A 13,347-nucleotide genomic window follows, 5' to 3' on the forward strand; every position below is an offset into this window, starting at 1 on the left:
GGAGTGGGGCACCCCCTGGGGGCTTGAGCGGGTAGCAGGGCCGTTGGAGACCCAAAAGGCTCCTCCCCAGGGCAGCCCAACTCAGAAAAACCATCTGAGATCTTTTCCCAACTCGGCCAGGCTTGTTGCAGCTTTTCTGGGCTGCAGGGGGTCCTGCCTGGAGCTGGCAGTCCTATGCAGCTGGTCCACTAGAGCATCCCCTGGGGGTTTGGGCGGGTAGCAGGGCCATTGGAAACCCAAGAGACTCCTCCCCAGGGCATCCCGACTCAGAAAAACCGTCCGAGAGTTAGGCCGATCTATTCACAGCCTGGCTAAGCTTGTTCTAGCTTTTCTGGGCTACAGGCCTTTTCTCGGGGGCTGGTAGTGTTTGGTGCTGCTCTGTGGAAGTGTAGACCCTCCAAAGGGCAAGCAGGCCTGTGCAGGGACAGCCCCTGTGGTGGTAGGCTTCAGGCAATTGTTGAGGCCAGCCCTCCTGGATTGCAGGCAGCCCCAGGTTCGGCGAGAGCATAGGGCGTGGCGGGGGTGGGGGGAGGGGATGCACTGGGAAGCACAGCTTTCAGCTAGCTAGCGGGCCTGTAAGCTTGCTGTGGCGTGGGGGGTATTCTATGGGGACCCACCCCTTCTTTTCTCCCCTCCCCAGCACTGGCGCAGACCAGGCTCTTCTCCCAGGTTCCCTCTGATGTGGCTTTCCACTTCCCCGCCCCTGGAGTATTGCTCCCTTACTCTGTGACAGCTTTGTTTTCTAGTCTCCCAGGCAGTCTCTGCCCCGTCAAATGGTTTCTAGACCTCCCAAGCAGTTTCCACTCTTCCCCGCCCCCCTAGCCCGGGGACTAATCTCTGGAGCCGAGGTCTCGGTGAGCAGCCCCCACCCAGGCGTCCCCAGGCCCTTTCCTGGGGACTAACCTCTGGAGCCGAGGATTCGGTGCCCAGCTCCCACCCAGGCATCTCAATTTTTGGTGACTGTGCCCGTAGTTCAGGTGGTCCGTTGGGTTCTTGATCGGCTTTTCCGTACTCCAACTTACTGCTACACTCTTCTCTACATCTGGAGATTCCTCTGGTTCGTTTGATCTTTTGCCCGGTAGGTGACTTTCCAGGGTGCGGGATCCCTTTCTCCCCCGCAGTTCCCTTTTTGGGAGCGCCCGTCCCGCTCGGATTCACCTTCTCTCACTCTCCTCTTTTCTCCCGTTCTGCCCAATGATGTCACGAACTTCTTGCCATTATTGGAGTTTAGGTTCCTCTGCCAGCGATTGGTTGCTGTTCTGTGCGAGTCATTTCTTCTGTAGATGTGCTTTTTTTGTTGTGTTTGTGGGAGAGGGCAAGCGTGTCCCCCTACTCCTCCGCCATCTTGTCCTCTTCCCCTGGAATGGATTTTTAATTTTGTTTGCTAATTGTCTGTCTCCAGCATATAAAAATAAGACTGATCTTTGTACATTGACCTTACATCCTCTTATTTCCCACATTTACTGCTCAGTTATATGTTTTTAGATAAGATTTCTTATCTTTGTACATAATTATGTCATATGAAAATAAAAACTATTTTATTTTTCTAACTATTTTCATGTTGACATGATAAAACTATAATATTAAGATGAGTAAACAAAAGAAATAGTGTGAAACATGCTTTTAAAAAAATAGTCACACTGTGAGACATGTAAACGGAGTCAGGGTGGTATTTTTATAAAAGGCTAGGGCTCTCATCAGCTAGTGACTTTATTACTGTATGTTCCAAGTCAAGTAAGTCTTAACCATTTTCTCCAAAATTTTCTTAAAAATTTTTCAAACATACAGAGCTTAGGAGCCAGCCTGCAACCTGCCAGGGCAGCTCTGGTAGCTGCAGACACCATAGTGGCTGCCGCCACAGACACGTGGATAGAAAGACAGTTGGATAGAGAGCGGAAGTGAACTGGCCCCAGCCTGCGCCTGCACACTCAAGAGGGACTGCAGGTTATGGGTGCTACATGTGTGCTTTCAGAGCAGTAGTGTGAGGAAGATTGAAGTGGGATGGCAGGATGGCCTCAGCCTTATAACAGTAACTCCAGTGATCCAGAGAATTGGGATCAGAATTTGCATAGTAGACCTCATAAACTTTATAAACATTCAAGTGCTCCCTCACATGCTGCTAAAGGAGTCATTGACCACACCAAAATGAGTCTGCATGGTGCTAGTGAGGAACATGAGAGATCAAGAGATAGACAAAGGTCAAGTGACAGATCACGAGACTCATCTCATGAAAGAACAGAATCCCAGCTCACTCCTTGTCTTAGAAATGTTACTTCTCCAACACTGCAGCATCATACTGAATGTGAAAACGATCACAATTCCTCTTGTCCAAGCAGTCCCTCGTCCTCAAAAAGCATCTCCAAATGGTTCCAGTAGCAGTGCTGGGAACAGCAGCAGAAACAATAGTCACTGAAGTTCAGATGGCAACTGTAAGACATCTGGGGAAGTGGTGTTTGTGTATGAAAATGAAAAAGAAAGAGCTCAGAATGTTAGAACATCAGAGCGAGTGACGCTGATAGTGGATAACACCATATTTGTTGTGGACCATCCATTTTTACTGCACAACCAAATACAGTATTGGGCAGGATGTTTGGGTCTGGCAGATAACATAACTTTACACATCCCATTGAGAAGGGTAGTATGAAGTGGCAGAGGGCACTGGTTCTACTGAGTTTCAAGCTATTCTGGATTACTATAAAACAGGAATAATCCATTGTCTTGATGGCATATCTCTCCCTGAACTAAGAGAAGCATGTGACTATCTTTGTATCTCTTTTGAATATAGTACTATAAAATGTAGAGATCTCAGTGCCCTCCTGCATGAGTTATCAAGTGATGGTGTTTGTAGACAGAATATTATCTGGAAGAATGATGCTGCCTCCCATGGTAGCTAGTGCCCAAAGTGAGGAATGCATGTGCCACATAGTGGTACTTACAGACGGTAATGTGGTTGATTGGGATGAAGAATATCCACCACAGATGGGAGAAGAATACTCACAAATTATTTAGAGCACAAAATTATTTAGATTTTTTTTTAGGTACATTGAAAACAGAGATGTGGCCAAGTCAGTTTTGAAGGAGAGGGGTCTTAGGAAGATTGGATTGGGAATAGAAGGTTATCCTACTTATGAAGAAAAAGTAAAGAAAAGGCCTGAGGGGGCACCAGGAAGTGATTTACAACTATGTCCAAAGACCCTTTATTCAAATGTCTTGGGAGAAGGAAGAAGGAAAGAGTGGGCATGTGGACTTTCAGTGTGTAAAGAGTAAATCTATCACCAATCTTGCAGCAGCTGCCACAGACATTCCTCAGGACCAGCTAGTAGTCATGTACCCAACTCCGCAAGTGGATGAGCTCTATATTCTCCCTATCCATCCTCCTTCTAGCAGCAGTGACCTTGATCCTGATGCACAGAATCCAGTGCTGTGATGCTGACATTCCTTGAAACCATAGCATGCTACTCTTCATGGTGACATAGCATTCTCCTCATTCTGCACTGCAAGGCCATTCTCTTCATTGTGAGATGCACAGCGTTTAGGATATTGCAGTGTATGCTTTTTTAAAAGACCAAAGGTAGCTGAATGGTTTTTTAACTGAGTACAACTCTGGCATCCTGAGGTTCCAGTTACGTAAATGTATTTACTCGTAGGTTTGTGAAATTGGTTCTTTGTATGGGAGACAGTCCTTTTTCACACATCTGGATCTTTTCAGAAGTGGTGGAAATTGGCAGCTGGGGTACTTTCAGTCTAGGTTGATACTCATCACACCCCAGGTAAAATGTAGAATATTACATGGTTGAACTTTATAAACAGTGCTAAATGGAACTATTCAAGCCATTTTTCTAGTTGTGATACACAGTATAATTTAAATAAGTGCTTCTTTCAAAGTATTCTTTCAGTAAAATGTGTAGTTTGTTGCCCATGATGAGAAAGAAAATTTTTTGCAAACATACAGAAAGATTAAAAGAGGTTTTAAGTAAATATAACTAGTGTTATCACATAAGTATCCATCATCCATATTTCTATATATCCATCAACTTACTGTGTTTTTCATTGACTATAAAGTAAGTTGCAGACATAAGTGTAACTTCACCACCACCATTCTTTAGCAAGCATAAAATTATTTGTAATATTCTCATATTATCTTGTTATTTCTGTGGGATCTGTAGTTGCAATTCCATTTTCAATACTGTTGTTGATAATTTGTGTGCACTACCTCTTTTCATCGATTAAACCAGCTAGGTGTTTATACATTTTTGTTGATCTTTTGAAAAAATTTACTTGCAGGTTTTTAAACTTTTCCTGTTGTTTTCTTCTTTTGCCTTTCATTGATTTTTTTTTTCTGATGTGTGCTCTTCTTTCTACATTTTTTGAGTTTACTTTGCTCTTGTTTTTATAGATTTTGAAGGTGGAAAATCAGGTCATTGATTTTAAACTTTTCTTCTCTAGGGATCAAGTCCTAGAAAAATAAAATAGCATGCCAAAGGATATACACTCTGATAATGATACTTAGGTCTTAGACATGGTCCACTAGCTTTTCATCAAGTGTTGCTTCCACTAGATCATGCTACTCACTTCCTTCTCTATCCTTACATCCATAGCAGTCTAAGTTACTTAGATGTTTTAGTTCCTTCCTATGGTTTGTGAAAGGTGAAGGGCTCATCCTTGTTACTAAAGTCTCAGAGTACCATAATATTCTAAAAACAATGTCTAGCTGATACATAAATGCTGTTAATGAGCAGGACTGCCAAGAGCCTTTGGAAATGCTTTGATTGGTGAGAAATTCAGAAGTGATGATACAAATGGTAAAATCCCAAAATGTTACCAGATTGGTAATAATGTTGATAAATTCCTCACAGTGTGTAGCAAAAAAAAGTAACTGAGCTAGATCAAAACATCGTAAAAAATATCTGTAGAAGGAAGTAATTGATAGTTGATGATAAATAAGTATGACTCTTAATTCTCATGAGCATCTTGTACTATCTTCTAGGTAATTCAGTATGCTGAAGTTAAAAAGGAAAAAGAAAAGTGGGACAAAAGGTGAAACAGTAGCAAAACAGCACAGGACTAGGAGTGATAGAATTAAGTTCAGAGCCTGCTCAAACACTATCCACATGTATGTGTCTTAGTACAAGTTATTTAACCTTTCTTGGCCTAAGCTTCCTCTTCTAAAACAATGCCAAGAGTAATTATTAGATATAAGATTCTATTCATTCTTATATGTGAATACTGTTACTACCATGTGACAGTCTTGAAAAACAAGATAGTAATCAATTCAGTAGGGAAATGAGATCTAGATTCTGTCCATCACCAAAATTTGGGTAAATGCTCAGAATTCAAGGAATTGAACTAATGGCGAGGAGGGAGCAAAGCAAAAGGGCCATGTTATCCGGTGCTTATCAGCTGGTTTGGGTAAGACTTTTGGTTTGATCTGATTGAAGACCCTTGTGTTAGGAACAGGCCAAAGTATAATGGTCACTGCACTAAGGAGACAATTGCAAATTTTGCTCTGTAGTGATAGTTCAGATGAACTCTGTATCTTAGGCCAAAATTTTTAGAGCAGAATGAATGCAGCCTGATTTATATTGTTCATTTCTCTGTGTTTTTCTTGTTGTTGATTAATTATTTAGTTTCCAGCAAATGTAAATGTCAGTTTCCTTCCTCTTTCCTTTGACTAAGGAATTGTGGCATGTCTGCAGTCTTTAAATGCCATCTGTTAATGGAAAATTACAGTTTAGTTCTATGACCAAATATACTAAATAAGTACATGTTTATAAATGTCCTTTGCCTAACAATTTGGTGTTATCAGATTGTCCTTGTAACTTAGATGCAGTATGGCAATCCCAAAAATCCAAATGAAAAAGTGCTACATTGGTGGCACAGTGGTTAAGGATCATTGCTGTAGCCAGGTAGCAGCTGTGGTGTTGGTTCAGTCCCTGGCCTGGGAACTTCCACATGCCATGGGTGTGGCCAAAACAAAATGTGCTAGATTGTATTTAATAGTACTTAAAGTATATTCTCGGAGTTCCCGTCGTGGCGCAGTGGTTAACTAATCCGACTAGGAACCATGAGGTTGCGGGTTCGTCTCTGCCTTGCTTGGTGGGTTAAAGATCCGGCGTTGCCGTGAGCTGTGGTGTAGGTCACAGACGTGGCTCGGATCCCGCGTTGCTGTGGCTCTGGCATAGGCCGGTGGCTACAGCTCCGATTCGACCCCTAGCCTGGGAACCTCCATATGCCGAGGCAGCGGCGCAAGAAATAGCAAAAAAAAAAAGAAAAAAAAAAAGTATATTCTCACATTAACTCATCAGAAATTAGAAGAAAGACCTGAGAAAAGGTTACAAACAGTCGTTGTAAGTAAAATAAATTGCAGTTTTTGGTCAATGTGAGTGATCTGATAAAAGAGATAATCATTCATGCTGAATAAAGTATAATCAATCACTAAGTCTGAGCTCAAAAACAAAAAAAAAAAAGGAAGATCCCAGATACAGAAATCAATGCAAAGCCAGGAAGGTGCCTAGGTACTAAAGTTGGAAGTCTACAAAGGTTATTCACTATTAATCTTATCACTTACTATAAAACCTAATTTTGAAAGTGTAAATGAAATGGACAGCTCATTTGGAAATTACAAATGATAAAAATTGACTTGAGAAGAAATCAACTATAAAGCACTAAAGATTTTGAACCAGTTGCCCTTTCCCCTCCCCTACCTAGATACAAAACTCAGATGGTATTACAAAACATTTTAAATAATCCTTTGAGAGAGATGATTTTTATTTTGTGCAAGCTATCACAGGGAAAAAAGCTAAAAGTACCCAACCAGCTATAAAGCCCATATAGCCATAATACCAAACCTTATAGGAAAATGTTGTCACAAGACAGTCTCTTCATATGAACATTGATGCAGAAGTGTAAAAATAATGTTGGTTAACCATAAAATTATGGACACCCCCTTGTGGCTTAGTGGGTTAAGAACTTGATGTTGTCTCTCTGAGGTTGTTGGTTAGACCCTTGACCTGCTCAGTGGGGTAAGGATCTGGCATTGCTGTAAGCTGCAGTGATGTGGCTCGGAGCAGAACCTGGTGTTGCTGTGGCTGTGGCATAGGCCTCAGCTGCAGCTCTTATTCAAACTTACATGTGCTGCAGGTGCATCTGTAAAAAAAATAAAAATAAATGTTTACAATTAGATGTATTATCATCAGTCAGTTAATGTTTGTCTTAGGAAGGCAACAGTATTTAACATTAGAACAATATGAGGGGAGTTCCCATCATGGCTCAGTGGTAAGGAACCTGGCTAGTATCCATGAAGACACAGATTTGATCCCTGGTCTTGCTCAGTGGGTTAAGGATCCAGTGTTGCTGTAAGCTGTGGTGTAGGCAGGCAGCTGCAGCTCTGATTCAGACCTCTAACCTGGGAACTTCTATGTGCTGTGGGTGTGGCCCTAAAAAGACAAAAAAAAAAAAAAGAAAGAAAGAAAGAAAAATAGGAGTTGTTGGAGTTCCCGTCGTGGCGCAGTGGTTAACGAATCCAACTAGGAACCATGAGGTCGCGGGTTCGGTCCCTGCCCTTGCTCAGTGGGTTAACGATCCGGCGTTGCCGTGAGCTGTGGTGTAGGTTGCAGATGCGGCTCGGATCCCGCGTTGCTGTAGCTCTGGCGTAGGCCGGTGGCTACAGCTCCGATTCGACCCCTAGCCTGGGAACCTCCATATGCCGCGGGAGCGGCCCAAGATATAGCAACAACAGCAACAACAACATCAACAACAACAGACAAAAAGACAAAAGACAAAAAAAAAAAAAAAAAAAAGAAAAAGAAAAATAGGAGTTGTTGAGTTTTTAATATTCATGTTTATTAATTTTATACTGCATGGCCTATGAGGCGTTCTGAATGAGAAACAGATTTATTATTATTTTATCTTTAGTAAATAATAAGCCCCATCCCCTCTCCTGTTACTTTCATTCCAAGCCTTCCCCTTGTTGAAAAGCAATACAAGCCAGATAGACAAATCTACACTTGTAGCCTGATACTCCACAGGCGAGGGCTGGAGAACAATGAATTTACTCCTTTCATATACAGGAGTAAGACAACCCCCTCCTTCCCTCATAAAAGGGAAGAAATATATTTTTATTTATTTGAGAGGGGATGGAAATGATCCTGGATTCTCAGTCTAACCTTTTGAAATGTAAATATGTCTTTCCAAAGGCTTGATAAATGGCTGGTGTCTCTGGCTTTTGAGCCCTAGAGACCTGTTCAGGTCTGGCATTTATATCATTTGAAATGTAAATACCTAGGGAAGTACAGCTCCAGTCTTCCTGGGACCTTAGGGACTTAACCTAGGCCAGCCTATAACCATTTGGCCCTCTCGATTTTTTTAGATCAGAGCAATTAACTAGACAAATGGACACAGACCTTTTACAGCATGCCTTGTACAGTCAGTGAAGGCAAACACATCTTTGTATCATATACATTTCTGTGTCTCAGAAGGCTAGGACATTGATCATAGCCAGTATAAAAGTTTTACTGTAAGTCTTAAACAATACAAGAGATAAGAGTATAAAAATGTATAAGGATAGAAAAAAAGACAATTCTGGTATCAACAGCAGTATAAACAATGTGAACACACAACATTCAGAGTACCATCCAAATAAATTATTCACACTAATAAAATACACAGCAAGCTCGTTGAATGCAGGAACCATATATAAAACGACAGAATCCCTATGCTGTAACAGATGGAAAATGAATTTGTAAAATAAAATTTTATTCATAATATTAAAAAAAACCTAGTAACTAGGAATTAACCTTATGAAAACTATAACTTCACCATGTGGAAAATTAAAATATTTAATTGGAAAAATAACAGAAGAAGAAAAAGGGAGGGAGAATATAACCTGTTCATGGGGGTCAGACTCAGTAGTGTGAAATCTTGATTATTCCAAATCTGTGAATTGATTGTCTTTTTTAGGGGGGGGGAGCTGGTTAGGGTTGCACACATGGCATATGGAAGTTTCCAGGCTAAGAGTCAAATCAGAGCTACATCTGCCGGCCTGCACCACAGCCATAGCATCGCCAGATCTGAGCTGCATCTGTGACCTACACCACAGCTCATGGCAATGCCAGATCCCCAACCCACTGAACAAGGCCAGGGATCAAACCCACATCCTCATGGATACTGGTCAGGTTTGTTTCCGCTGCACTGCGATGGAAACTCCCCTGGCTGCATTTCTAATTCAAGTCCTCCGGGAATTTTTGAGAAATTGAAAAGCTGACTCCCAAAGTCATATGAAAGTGTGAAGGTCTAGGGAAGTGAGGAAAATATCAAAGAAGAAAGAAAATTGGCTCTATCAAACATCAAGATATAATGTGAATTTGGGGTAAGAGGGGTGGAGAAGAAGGAGAGAAAAGGAGAAGGAGCAGAAGATGATGGAGGCAATGGTTAGAGTGGGTGGGTTCATTATGATGAATTGACTCACACAATTGCCGAGGCCGAGAAATCCCAAGAGTTGCAGTTAGCAAGCTGGAGACCTAGGAGGGTCCAGGGTGTCGTTCCCTTGGCTGTGGGTGTCAGTTCCAGCCTCAGCAAAGAGAAAGGTCTGTGTCCCAGCTCTCAGGGTCGGGCAGAAGTTCTTATGCAGCCTTTCAGTCCTATTTGGGTCTTCAGTAGACTGGGTCACCCACAGTAGGAAGGGCAATCAGCCTTACTCACTTTATTAATTCAGATGTGGATCTTGTTTGAGAACACAGTCACGTAAGTTTGGGCATATCATGGCCTAGTCACATTGACACATAACATTAACCATTACAACATCTAACTGGTATATTTTAGTTACTATTCTAAGCAGTTGGGGTTGGTTCGTTTAATTCTCACTGCAATCTATGAAATAGGTACAATTTTTTTTTCTTTTTTCTCTTTTTTTTCTTTTCTTTTCTTTTTTTTTTTTTTTTTTTTTTTTTTACTTTTTCATTTTTTCTTTTTTGGGCTGCATATGCAGCATATGGAATTTCCCAGACGGGATCAAATCAGAGCTGTATCTGTGACCTTTGCCACAGTTTGTGGCAATGCCGGTTCCTTAACCCACTGAGCAAGGCCAGGGTGCAAACACACATCTTCACAGAGAAAAAGTGGAGTCCTTAACCCTCTGAGCCACAATGGGAACTCTGAAATAGGTACAATTTTATCTTCACTTTATTAATGAAACTGAGGCTCACTAAGATTAAAAACCTCCATATTTATTCCGTTGGTATAGAATAGAGAGCTCAGAAAGACACTCTCAGGTACATGGAACCATGGAGTAAGCTGAAGGTGACATCACAAATCAGTTGGGATAAGATGGTTTTGAGGCAAATGCTTATCCTTAAGGAAAAGTGACTAGTTTGGGAAACAGCACACACCAAAGCAAATCCCATATTAAAAATCTCAAACTGAAAAACCAAAGTTCAAAACTTAACAAAAAGTGTAGAAAAATGTCTTTAAAACGTAGTAGGGAAGGAATTCTTTGCGAGAAGATGCCAAAAAAAAAAAAAAAAAAAAAAAAAAAAAAGGATTGTTAGTTTGCATCAAAAATGTAAAACATTTATAACACTATACCTTAAATGTTTAACATTCACTTCTTCCCTGCTAAGCCTTGCTCATCACTTTATTTTTTATTTCTCTGCTTTCTTAGGGCCACACCTGTGGCATATGGAAATTCCCAGCTAGGGGTCGAATTGGAGCTATAGCCTACGCCACAGCAACTCGAGATCTGAGTCACGTTTGTGACCTACACTATAGCTCATGGCAACGATGGGTCTCCGACCCACTGAGCAAGGCCAGGGAATGAAGCAGCATCCTTATGGATATTAGTCAGATTTGTTTCTGCTGCACCACAACAGGAACTCCCTGCTCATCACTTTAATATATGAACTCAGTTAAGCTTCACAAACCGATGTACATATCTATGACCCAGCAATTCTGCTTGCAGGAAGATATATTAGAGAAATTCTTGCATATCTTTACTGCTGTTCTGCTTGTAATCACCCCAAATTGATAGCAACCTAAATATACTATCAGGAATCAAACTGACAGATACAGAAGTGGTGGCATATTCATATAATTGAACTTTCTAAGATTAATGAACTTTATATAACAGCATAGGTAGAGCCCCCAGATAATGTCGAGTAAAAAAAAAAGTTGTGAAGCCACACATATGGTATAATATTGTTATCTATTGTTATAAACACAAAACTATTTTGCATATTATTTGGTAATATGTAATTTTTTAAATATAGAAATATGTAAGAAAAATTTAAACAATACATCGTGAGCTTCCACTATATCATTATTATTTTCAATGAGAATAAATATCAAATGTTAACATTTATTAGGGTGACAAAGATTTTTAAAAATATGACCATCTTTACATGTTTATATATTTGAAATATTTAATACTAATTGAAATACAATAAAAAATTTACCAAAGAGAGTGGCATAGTCATGGTTCTTTGATATGTTTGCAGTGATTTGATTAGATATTTTCTAAGGAAGGCTAATGGGTTAAAAGAAGGAAAAAGGTGTCATTCTTTATACTCCTGTTTCTACACTCATGGAACCTAAGGTTATTGACTCTCAGAGTAGATAATCAGATTATTTTAGGATGAAATTATAAAAGTGAAAAACCAGTTTCAACGGTGATTACAGACTAGAGCAGAAGAGTTCCAGACAGATCCATGGTGATGGTCCATGATTCTTATTTTAGGTATGAATATGTCAAGACATAAATATAAAGAACTTAGTAGAGTATCTGCCACATTATAAATGCTTAGTAAATGTCAGTTATTATTACTAATTCTACTGTATTTGAGACATACAATTCTACTATATAACTTGAGTAAGTGTGAACTTTTTCAGTGTATATATCAGGTAGGAAGCTTCTATACATGTTTGGATGTTAGGTCAAGGGTGAAGGTTAAGACTGTTAGCGTGTTACCTCCCTGCCACCAACAATCTGTTATTTCATAGGCATTTGTTGTTTCACCCAAAGCATCCCCATACCATGTTTATGGCTCGGAGTATCTGCCTGAAATAACTAGGGAACTTAAGCCGCTAAAATCAAAGATGCTCATCTAACTCTTCCCATTACCCTGCTGTTTCAACTCTCTAGTTTGGACAAGAGCCATTCATGAGATCTGGCTCCACCTAACAGAAGATTTTACACAAGTTATGAGGGAAGAAGTGGTTCATTTAATTAATCAAAAAAATTACAATTTGTCATGAGCATTTATAAATGAAACAGAAATGGGGCTGTCGTTAACTGATAGTCTCCATTACACCTGGGTTAATACAGCAGTCAGAACCCAACAATGTCCATACTTCGTCAGAACTGCAAGGTAATCTACCACACCCATTACCTGGTTACTGACCAGGAACAGAGGAGAATTAAGCAATATGATGTGAAGACCATATTTTGTGAGTCTGGGGAATTTCTTTTAACCTAGGAGCACTGTGCATTTCTGTTTGAAGGAGATAAGCGATGAACCCTGAGGCATTGCCCCAGGAAGGCTATCTGTCTGCCTGGACAGGCCACCAAAGGCTTTCCTTGGAATAGTCACTATAGTCCAGATGAAGCTGGTCTTCAGTGTTCTAGGCTGTGAAACCTGACTGCTTTATTAATGTGATGCCAATGGATCTGCCTGTCAGGGATTGACTCACATCTAGCCAAACTCGCAGAGGCTAAGGTACACAAGCCAGGATGTCAGCTATTGATTTACAGTGGCCTGAATGCTCAGGTCACCTTCACCAGCACATTTTCACCTTATTGGAGAGGCTCATGGAAAGTTTACTAGCCAAACAAACCATAGTGTTCTGTATGCTTAGCCAAGATCTGTACTTTTAGGACATTGCTTTCACCGACACTACCAGCTTTTCCTTCTGAATTTATTCCGGCTTCTGCATTTGATGGATTCTGTTACATACACATAGCGAAATCACCCTCAATTCTATGTCTACCTCCTTTGCAGTCACTCTCGAATCATGTTGGTTGAACATTTTGGTCAATCCCTAAAGCTTTAGTGACACATTAAACATCATCTCTTGCTTTGCCTCCTAAGTGACAAATCACACTAATTTAGGGTAGATTTTGCTAGTTTAACTCTGAGGGCACCTACCCTTGTTTCTGAGGTCTCAAGGACTGTTCGCTCTCTATGTATGTGTATCTTTTCTCATTCCCCTGTGTTTTTGAGACATCCAGCTGTCTTGGAAGTACCATTTCTCTTCACTTTTTTGAGGGAGATATCATGGGGTGGCTGATTAGAAATATCTCAGGGTCGTTTCCTCATTTTTAAGTTGTGTTGTCTTTTTATTATCGTGTTGTGTTTT

General features: G+C 40.6%; 1 protein-coding gene and 1 pseudogene across 4 annotated transcripts in view; both read left to right on the forward strand.

Annotated features, from left to right (window-relative positions):
- Window positions 1-13,347, forward strand: part of KCNN2 (potassium calcium-activated channel subfamily N member 2) — a 442,972-nt gene that overhangs the window by 107,561 nt on the left and 322,064 nt on the right. The gene's annotated exons all lie outside the window — the stretch shown is intronic.
- On the forward strand, window positions 1,296-6,053 carry LOC110259441 (annotated as a pseudogene).

This window comes from Sus scrofa, chromosome 2, assembly GCF_000003025.6.
Source record: "Sus scrofa isolate TJ Tabasco breed Duroc chromosome 2, Sscrofa11.1, whole genome shotgun sequence".
Lineage (NCBI taxonomy): Eukaryota > Metazoa > Chordata > Mammalia > Artiodactyla > Suidae > Sus > Sus scrofa.